Source organism: Coregonus clupeaformis, chromosome 1 (assembly GCF_020615455.1).
Source record: "Coregonus clupeaformis isolate EN_2021a chromosome 1, ASM2061545v1, whole genome shotgun sequence".
Classification (NCBI taxonomy): Eukaryota; Metazoa; Chordata; class Actinopteri; order Salmoniformes; family Salmonidae; genus Coregonus; species Coregonus clupeaformis.
Window position 1 is genome coordinate 54,055,546 of NC_059192.1, and position 9,591 is coordinate 54,065,136.

General features: G+C 41.1%; 1 pseudogene; it reads left to right on the top strand.

The window, feature by feature from the left end:
* The first annotated feature begins 985 nt into the window (after nucleotides 1-985).
* Nucleotides 986-8,001, top strand: LOC121530622 (annotated as a pseudogene).
* Nucleotides 8,002-9,591: the final 1,590 nt, after the last annotated feature.

The window sequence follows — 9,591 nt, forward strand, 5'->3', positions numbered from 1 at the left end:
AGCACCATAAATCCAGAGAATGCCAGACTTTGATGACAAAGTTTGATGAACAATTTGCCCACGAAGGACCGCCGCGCCACCTTCCTGTTCAAGTGAGCACAGCACAACAAGGTGAGTCCAAAAATGTATTGTATGCTGCTGCATAAATGATGTAATATGCCAGGGAGATATGTATACTGTAGCTAAGAAAGTAATACTAAGTGTATTTTGTGTAGTAAACTGTTAGTAGCCCATGTGCCTCACCCTAATAATTTGGTCCCTTTCCCCTTCTTAATTTCACCTACTGTTCTGACTTGGTGGTGAACATGTAGCCTATAGCCTATTTTAGAGAAATGGCATAATCGAATATTGTAAGAGCTTTCATTGTCTGTTTATATTCCCCCTTTATTTATCCTACGGTTCTGACTTGGTGTACAGGGACAATACTGTAAGAACAGCCCATGTTCTGAATTCTGTCGCTGTACATTTCAAAAGTGCTGAACAAATAGTTATATTGACTATGTCCATCCTAGCTCGCTCATTAATGTCTTAATCGAAATTATCCGTTCCTCGTCCCCTTATGCCATAGTTTGTACATCTCAATTATCAGTAGAAATCACCTTTATTAAGGACGTCAGCCATCTCAGCTATGTTTTTTTTTATGCAGCAAATTAAACTGAATGAACTGTTTTGCTGCCAGACAAGGCTCCGCTGTTAGCCAGGTGTAGCAGTGGTAAAGTGTTGGGACTGCTGTTGGGACAGCTTTTGTAAGGACAGACGCTGGGAGACGAGAAGCAAGTATAGGGAGTGAACATTTAATGAACAAACAGACAGGAAAAAAACACAGACAGCGTCTGGACAACGTAAATGAAACAACATAAATGCAGACACCTGGCTCAAACTGAGGAACAGACAGATATAGGGGAGGTAACCAAGCAGTGATTAAGTTTAGCTGAGTCCAATGAAGCGCAGAAGCGCGTAACGAGGGTGACAGGTGTGCGTAATGATGGGCAGCCTGGCTGCCTCGAGCGCCAGGGAGGTGGAGCAGGGGCTTTATGAAGGCCCTAACAGTTTGTGGGCACCGTTTGTCACCGTTATAGTGCAATTCATGTATTGTTTAGTGTTGTGTTGTGTAGTGGCTTTGCTGGCATGCAAAAAATGGTTTGCCCCACCATGATTTACATACTAAAATCGCCACTGGTCCACTCACAAAATAATTTCAGCATCCAAACCCCAACAGTGCACTGTGCACCCGTAATTTGATGAATGGAAAGAGACATCAGTTACAAAACACCTACATGTATTGTAATGACATTCTGCGATTGTCATTAGGCCTACACAATTGATGCATCCACTGTTGTCCACGTGCGCCTCGGTCTCGGCCACTCATCTCTGCCTTGTCTGCGAGCGTCTCGACCATTCATCTCTGCCTTGACAAAATGTAAGTGTTCTCCTCAAACTACCATGCAATTTTGAGCGTATACCACCCGGTTTCCTGTCAATTCTCACATATTTCATGCGGCTGACATGCAGTAATGTTAAATAATGGTGTAATAGTTTCGTGGCATGTTGAATTAATTGTGATAGGCTGACGTACCGGACCATACCGCCTTACTTTCACCCTTGCCTAACCTTAACCCTTACCCTTTACCTTAACCGTTTGGATGAATGGGTTGACGTCAAAGTTGGGACGTCCCAAGGAACCGGTTTAGACTATTCCTTGACATGTATAAAGCCATTGATTTAGGAACCTGTCACCCTAAATAGAGACAAATGTGCAATATTTAGGGGTGCTACATAAGTCATTTCGCTGTAACTTGTAATGATTGAAAATTAAATGTTTGTCTGTTTCTAATTTAGGCCTACACAATGCTTCCTTGCAACACATGGTAGCCTTTTTAAAGCTACATAAGCTACACATTGTTGTTCCAAGCAATAATAATTAACAATAGTAATAACAATAATAATTATTATTTTCTATTGGGGTTTTCTCATTGACAGTGGTTTTCTCTGATTTACCCCTGAATAATATGTTAGTTACAAATACTTTTATTTTGATATGGTGAATAAAAGATTTTCTCGTGATGTCACTACTGTAGAGCGCCATAGCCTACTTTCAAATCTATAGTCAAATCTATAGTCTTGATTTTGTTCTGAATAGTTTTTTGGCTACATTCCAAAGAAGACATGTTGTAAGTTTAGTTTTTTCTGCTTTGACAACACAGCAAAAAGGCTGGTCACACCTATTTCAAATGCCATAGGATAGGAGTGGAGACAAAATGAAAATAGCTATTGAGAGCTAAGAGATTACAGATTTGAATAGAACAAGTTTGTATTGTTAAGATTTTTTAAAATATATTTATTGATCAAACAATCTGAAGTGGGCTTATTTGGAACACCCATGGGCTTAAAGGTTACATTAGGTACCCATTAAGCCCATGCAAGACTTTCAACATATTTTGACAAATTAAACAATAAAAACATTAGAAATGGGTATAAATGAATTATTGACACTTCAAATGAGAGATTAGACTTTCATTTTAACTAAAATGTTCTCACTTAAATTGGGGCAGTATATATAAAAATGTCTGAAAAGCGGATTTGGTGAGCTTAATAGGGCCTTTTACCCTACCTTTTCGCTTATGTTTTCATGTACGGAATAAATACCGTCAAGTGCAAGTGTTGGTTCAGGAAAGTTTGCTTTGTTTTGTTTTTCATCAGTAGCCTCATACAGTGGTTCCCAAACTGTGGGGGGCGCGAGTGGTCGGCGGGGGGGCTGAGTCCAGCTTTCAATTTACTCTTGAAAGTTGTAATAGTAGAATGCACTAGTAGGGTCCTCTTGTCATGTCAGTCATTGCATACCTTAGAGAGCTATTTATAACTTGTCAGAAATATCCAGATCAACTAGCCCATGTCAGCTAACGTTTTTTGCTAGGTTTATTAGCCCATAGATTTTGTTGTAATGTTTGAGTCACTATGAATATCACATGAATACACATTAGACATGGCAAAATGTATAGAATTGCAAGAAATAAGCTTTAAAACCTGCAAAAAAAAATATCTGCCAACAAGAGGGGTGTGAACAGTTTGTGTCATGAACAGTGCTTGTGCCCATAGAAATAGACGTGGCGCGGGGGGCCTATGTGAAAACGTTTGGGAACTCAGAGTCCTGGCCTAATAAACTGCATGGTTTCCCGAGTCATAGTGGGAGGACCACACACCATCTCATCGCGTGACTCCAAGTTTACTTCGATATGATGGTTATAAGAACTGCACTACATAGGAACATACACATAATTATATTTTGCATGATAAGTGAGGTATTATCTATACATGAACACTGTGCCCCTTTGAAGGAGTCCCTGTTCCCCATTGCAGACAAGCCACCTTTGTCTGACTGGAGAGGGTGCCAGTCAGTTTTGGGTATACCCGCGGTGCGAGAGAAGTCACTGATCACAGAGTATGCCCGTATGCGCTGGAAGAAGAACCTGGGCACCTGATACCAAGCTGGTGGAGTGTCAGATGTAAGACAGCATGGCATGATGAGATATTGTTTCATACCATAGAGTTTTAATACATTAGATAGATTATGAAATGGATTGTAACATGATGTGATATATGATAGTGTGACATGATAGAACATAGCATGTTATGATATTACATGATATACAGTATGTTAATTACATTTTAATTGAAGTGTTTGGGTGTCACAGGGGGACGATGGGCACGGTAGGGACGGTGGATGCAGAGGGGAACATAGCCTATGCCATCTCCACTGGCATGCTGAACAAGCTGGAGGGCAGGCTGGGGGACAGCCTGCATCGGTGAGTCATCTGATGTTTTGACACAAGGTAAAACAGATAAAGAGATGTGTAGAGGAAGTAGAAGAGAGAAAGAGAGGAGTAGAGGAAGAAGAGAGAAAGATGGAGGGAAAAGAAAGAGGGAGAGAAAGAAACCTGCAGCTTTAACAGTGATCCAGAAAGTGGTGTAGTGGTAGAAGCTGAGTGGCTTGGTGAACCCTGACCCCTGGTACGTGGAGGAATGTGTGGAGCCACTCACTACCTGCTGGATTAATGTTTCACTATGGAGATTATTACAGCCAGCAGTCTGAACAACACACACTGCTGCCTCACACTCCTAGTCTGCTTCATAAAGGCGCAGAGGCACAGGCATACAGTACATGCACAGCATACTCACACAAACACCCACACTCAAATGCAAAACACATGCACATACATGTACACACATTCACAGAACAGGGGCTAAAACATCTATTACATTTAATTGAAAAAGTGGTAAGTGGAGTCACATGGTGAGGAATGTTCCTTGACAGAACATTCTCATGTTAATCAGTGATGTTGGTAAATCAATACACTCTGGTCAACAACCAATGATCAGCTACCCAATTCACTCAAATATCCCCATTAACTGACATGGTTTTTAGAAGTGAATCGTTATCAAGAGTTTCATAGATCACTAGTAGAAAATAAAGTAATGTTTACAAATGTAAGGGCTAGCTAGAAACCCGCTATATACTGTATTGAATGCTGTAGCCCTTGATCATGACTCCCAGTTCCATTACATTACACATAAGAGTCATTGGACAAAGGCATCTTCTGTAAGGGGGAGTTTTGTTAAGAGCCCCGACGCTCGGTCTGAACATTAACATGCATCGCTTGCTGTACGGTTTTGGAAGCATAAGGACCTTATCTTTCATATCGGTGAGAAATAATTTTCCAAAAACAAAAGGTTAAATTGATACACACCTTTATAGGGTTAGTGTTAGTGTTCCCACACGGCCATATCTCCATGTTACAACGTGTGTTTATGGAAGACAGAGGGACCACCTGTGCTAATTAGCTATCTAGCGTGCGCCGAACACCTGTCAGTAACGGAAGAAGGCCGCCAGAAACGTGTTGTCACTTAAAATAATGTTGGCTGCAACTGTGATGAAGCCGGTTAAAACAGTAAGTGTATATATTGCATTTGTGAAATTATTTTGATGTGTTATGAAAGTAAAGGGCTTTATGTTTCTAGAACCATATCGCAATTGAGAATCGATTCACGTTTAGATGGAGTATTTGGCTGCCAGAGCCAGTCTACCACTGAAAATAACATATAAGGTCCTTGGAGTACATCTTGGGCTGGCTAGACATGCACATGTATAGGCCGACTGACTAATATCTGTACTAGGCAAAGATTACAATAGATGGACCACATTCAGAAGCTAAACCAAATGCAACAGACATAATATGCTTGGGGAGGAGAACTATAAGGCTGAAGTATTAGCTCTACATAAAAATTATGGCAACCATTGGTTTGGTACAAACTGAGCATGCACATGTTAGCATATTAGCATGTTACCGCTACAAACAATACCAAACAATCTAACAAATCACTGCGGTAGCGTGAGATAATGCTATTTAGGACGTATGGTCCATATTAAAAGGTGAGAGGCATGCATGAACTTCAACAAACACAGTAGCATAAATAAGTAAGCACAGCAAACCAACACTACTCACGGTTGAATGTACACACACACGACTCATTAATTGACTAGGGCCCGGTTTCCAGCTAGCGATGGAACTTAGGCTTACAAATCTTTTAATGATGCATCTTTCCTACTACGGCTGAAGATGTAAGATGCGTTTCCCAAAACACCACGCAGAGAAAATGGTCGCTAAGTGCGTTGTTGGAGCATGTTTTGATACTGATAGGATCGAAAGAAAGTGAGCGCTCCTCTCGGAATAAGCTTTCTCCATTCCTTACCTTAACAATATAATTATTTCACAATACCGATGACGGATCAGCTCCTAGAGAGATATTACCACCTATGGCTACAAAAATGGAGGTGTCTTATTTTAAATGCATACCCAATAAAAATTCACTATATCACTGATTTGGCACATCATTGCGTGCATGTTAAGCTACACATCATCAAATATATTGAGACAAATTACAGACAGTAGCCTACAAGTAGCAAAATATAACTAAATTGATTGAACATTAAATGTATTTCACTATGATTTAATAAATAGGCCTATAGACTACTGTTTATATTTTAATGCAGTCATCTCGGTTTTCATTTGAAGCATATTTTTATACATGCAAAGACATTCGCAACTTTGTATTTGTAGTCAAATTTGTTCTGACGTTATCAGCGGTCAGAGACAGATAAACGATGTGATTCTATGTTTAGCGGACATCTTCTCTGTATGAAGTTATGCAGGAGGGGAAAAAAGCATCTAACTACGCACTTAGCGCTCTACGAGTGGTCTAAGGCAGGCGTTAGATTATGCTCGGTGATTTAACGATGCTCTTACGAAGGTTCTAACGATGAATTTAGCATTTAAATTATTTTGGGAAACCAGGCCCTTGTCATTCCCTACGCCTGTACTACCTGAAGGACCTTTTTTCCCTTTTTTTTTTTGAAACTCACCTGAAGCCCAAAGGGAGGGCGCCAGGGAGGTGATGCCAGAATACGGGAGTAGAGATGGTCTGACTGGCTTGTCAATAAAATACCCTTAAAGGCACAGGGCGTTTTTTACACTAGGTATTTTTCACCTTTTATTGGTTGAAATCTACGTCCATACACTGTATTTTAGGTAACTGTAATGAGCATGTCCTGTAAATGTAGTCATTTCAATTGTTTACCTCAACATCTAGTGGCTCAAAGAGGAAACTGCACCCTCAGACAGCCAGGCTTGTTACAACTATGCTATTCTTGATAGCCTGGCTGTAGCAATACTATAAGCAAGGTTTCCACCCCACTTCAACCAATCCATCAATTGTCAGATTGGTAATTAATTACGGGAGAATGTTTTTTCAAGTATTCCAACAGGCTCTAAGACCACATAAAAGTCAATATACAGTGAGCTCCAAAAGTATTGGGACATTGACACATTTTTGGCTGTTTTGGCTCTGTACTTCAGCACTTTTCATTTGAAATGATACAATGACAATGAGGTTAAAGTGCAAACTGTCAGCTTTAATTTGAGGGTATTTTCATCCAAACTGAACTGTTTAGAAATAACAAGCTTGATGTAGTCATTGTGTACTATGAATATTGGACCAAATACTTAACTTTTTACTACTTTAATACACATAAGTGAATTTGTCCCAGTACTTTTGGTCCCCTAAAATGGGGGGACTATGTACAGAAAGTGCTGTAATTTCTAAACGGTTAACCCGATATGGATGGAAATACCCTCAAATTAAAGCTGACAGTCTGCACTTTAACCTCACAGTCATTGTATCATTTCAAATCCAAAGTGCTGGAGTACAGAGCCAAAACAACAACAAATGTGTCACTGTCCCAATACTTTTGGAACTCACTGCAGGCTGACTGTGTGTGTGTGTGTGTGTGTGTGTGTGTGTGTGTGTGTGTGTGTGTGTGTGTGTGTGTGTGTGTGTGCATGTGTGTGTCAGGATGTGGGAGTTATGCTGATAACAAGGTGGGAGCAGAGTCACCCACAGGCCATGGAGAAGCCATCATGAAGGTCAGTCATCCTAAACTCATGGCTAAACTCATCCTGTTCCACATAAAGCAAGGTAACTCTCTCACACACACACACACACACACACACACACACACACAGACACACATATGATTTATAAAGACATATTGATAAACTGATGCCAGTAATGTTGCATTGGGCTAAACATCCATTCCTTCATTTATCCATCTATACTTTCATCCATGCACAAATTCATCCATCCTCTCTCCCCAGTGTGTGTACCCTGCAGGAAGCAGTGCGGAGGCAGCAGCAGACAAGGCCCTGGCCTATATGAAGGAGAGGGTGGGAGGTCTAGGGGGAGTGGTGGTGGTGGACCCCCAGGATGGATGGTCCGCTCGCTTCAGCAGCCTGCAGATGGCCTGTACACTGGAGAACACTTCACACAGACCATAGATGACCCCCACTAAATCACACACACACACTCCACTATGGCTTGTAGTGGAGAATAATACATCATTATACAATCAAACGAAATAATACAGAGTATAGATGACTGACTCTAACACATAGAAAAGAGAGCGAGAAAGAGAGAGAGCATAGACGAGCCTAAAGGACCTCTACTAATACACTCAGACACACAAACAATTGATAGAGTGCACTGAATTTACATTTGCCTGTCTCATAGACTCTTACCATGTGTTTTTAGCAATCAGTATTATTTCAATGTTTTATAATCCTCAGATCAATGCTCATATTTAGAGCCAGTATTTAGAAAGTGTTGATCAACTGCCAAATGTAAATATGGGAATTCAGGAATAAAGCTTGTTTTTAAAACAAACATAGGCTATCATTTCAATGGCTCATTTGGAGTCCTTAAAAGATATGATGGTTCATGGCATGCATAAATACTAGCAGATTTACGGACAAAGTTACGTATAGATTGTGTCCCTTTCACCTTACATGTATTGTGGCCTACTGGCAAAGGTCATGTACAGCTCGGTTTACTCCACTAGATGGCGCAGAATATAAAGATTGTCACTGTAAAGCAATTTGCTTTAGTTGGTTTCAGTTGTACCTTATCTCAATAGTCTCTAAAATGTAGGGGTGTAGTGGTTCAGAAATTCTGACTGAACCCTTCTGTTTCATTTTCATTTTTCGGAAAGTGGTGTCTCCTTCCAGTCTCCTGTCCTTCCTCTGCACTGGTGTTTAAAAATGACAACAAATCCTGCCTGCTTAAATCAGTATTGGTGATGGAAATGAGATAAATGATACCAATTGTCACCTGAGGTGTCATCCCCCAAAATGGGGTAGATTTGATTGAGACAGGACATGTGTGGTATAGAGGGGTCTGAAGGTGCTTTGGGTGTCAGTGCCACTCACTCTGACACAACCCCCATCTCACATTACTGCTATGAGTACAAACACAGAACCTCTCCTCTGACAGTCAAACCTGCTCTCCTACCCTCACCCCAGCTGGTTTCTCCTGGCAAGGCTGGTTTGTGTCCTAAACATTGCTTTGGAAATAGGGGGGAGATGCGTAGGCATCTTACAGTTCTATCCGTGAGTTCTGTCTGTGTGTGCACCTGCATGCATGTGTGAAAGTGATACATAGGAGACCAAGGGCATCGGAGACAGATAAAAAATTGATTTCCTGTTCTCCTATTCATCTATAGTATCGAACCCAAAATTGCAGACGGTTTATTATAAGGCTACTATTCTAATTTCTTCAGTAGTGTATACCACTAAGGGTTCAGGGCAATGGGCATTGGTCATTTCACAGATTTCATAGGCCAGGTGAAAACTATAGAGGAACACATTGCAGAGGGATGTGTGTGTGTTTAAGGGAAATTGTCAACTCACCACTAATTTCAATGTTGCCTACGTAAAAGATAACGGATGGAGGTGCTATTCTGGAGCCTTGGAACACCGACGGACAGTTGGAGGTCATGGATGGCAACGGACGGATGCCTGCAAGGTTACGTTGGTGAGCAGGCTATTATTTCCCGGTTGATGCGCACAGTCCGGCCTGCCATTGGTCAGCTCTGCCAGAAAAGGGGAGGGACTCGAGTCTAGAAACCTTAATAGAAAAACTCCAGACTGACAGGACGGGAAAAAGGGTGACAGCTCGAAAAAGACAGAGGACAAGGACGCTTTT